The following is a 1,451-nucleotide window of genomic DNA, read 5'->3' on the forward strand; positions in this document are numbered from 1 at the left end:
TGACTAAATATGCCTCTTCTGATGCTTTCCAAACCAAGAAGATAGGTTGATCAGGACCTAGAGGTATTTGAAGTTTCAGTTTCTGAATGAAAACAACAGTTAGATTCCCTTGCAGGTAGATTCTCCCTACAAAATTGGAGAGGCTTAGACTTCAAATGACATAAAGGAAACTATACATGGCTCTGAAAGAAACCTATTGTTTCTATACTAATTGGTAAGAAATAATTAGAGAAAATATAGACATGGTTGAGGAAATAATCAGTACCAGTCTCTGTTCTCGTGGCCTCCCTGGCTAACGATTTTGTGTCAGCACTTTAATTCTCATTCTTCATCTTAAGCTAAAACAGGATGAATCCATGATTTGACTCATTCACTAAGAACAATGTGGAATGTAAAAGGGTCCCAGATCTTAGCATATCTGACTCCATGATGGAAGTGCTGTTCAGGCTGTAAAACTCAGCACTTAGCCCTACCTGTCAAAACTAAAAGGCATAATTCATTAGGGTTCATTGTTTTGGTAAAGTCTCATAATGTACTAATGCTGCCTTTTAGCTTCTGTAGTTCCTCTTCTGGCTAACTGTTCTTGTTAACTGAAGTACATCAACCAAGAACATGGTTTTTGTGCTTAAAAGCTCAACCTGAGGAAGGCTCAGTGCTACACTGGGATCCTGAACGTCCAGTGTAGTCACCAGTCAGCTAGTAATGACTTCCCATTAGCTTGAACCGTCTTCTCTGGTGACTATCCCACAACAGTGACCACTGCACTGATTTACACAGTGGTCTGTGTATTTAGCCTGGCTTATTCTATTTCTAAGATCTCTAGACCCTGCAGCTTTTCCTAGGGTGGTAGACACCATGGAAATGAGACAGTGCATCTGTAACCATGTAGGAACACTAAAATGTGCACTAGGCTCATGCTCTGGACCCCTCAGGTTTTTGGTTCCTGTGATCTCTGCTCAAAGATAGATATAGAGTACAGAGCTAGAGAGAGAGCGAGAGCGAGAGAGAGAGAGAGAGAGAGAGAGAGAGAGAGAGAGAGAGAGAACAGGAGTGGGCAAAGGACCGTGGGTCTGACTGAGCATTGCAGCTAAACTTCAGTGTGTACCTAATATTTAGTTAGTATATAACGTGTCATAATATAATCACATATCGTATATACTGTAAAAGACAAAGTTTTAAGATAAAGAATTACTCATAAATAGAAGTTTCAACCTTTACTTCACGTATTCCAGTGAACACACCTAGCCTGCGGTATGCTTACTCTCTTGTGGGTGCAATGAGATTAAAGTTCAAAGAAACTCCTTTGCTTGGCATAACACAGCCTTTACCTGGTGTAACACAGCCTTTGCCTGGTGTAATACACCCTTTAATACACACACACACACACACACACACACACACACACGAGAGAGAGAGAGAGAGAGAGAGAGAGAGAGAGAGAGAGAGAGAGA

The sequence above is a fragment of the Mus caroli genome, chromosome 5, assembly GCF_900094665.2.
Source record: "Mus caroli chromosome 5, CAROLI_EIJ_v1.1, whole genome shotgun sequence".
Lineage (NCBI taxonomy): Eukaryota > Metazoa > Chordata > Mammalia > Rodentia > Muridae > Mus > Mus caroli.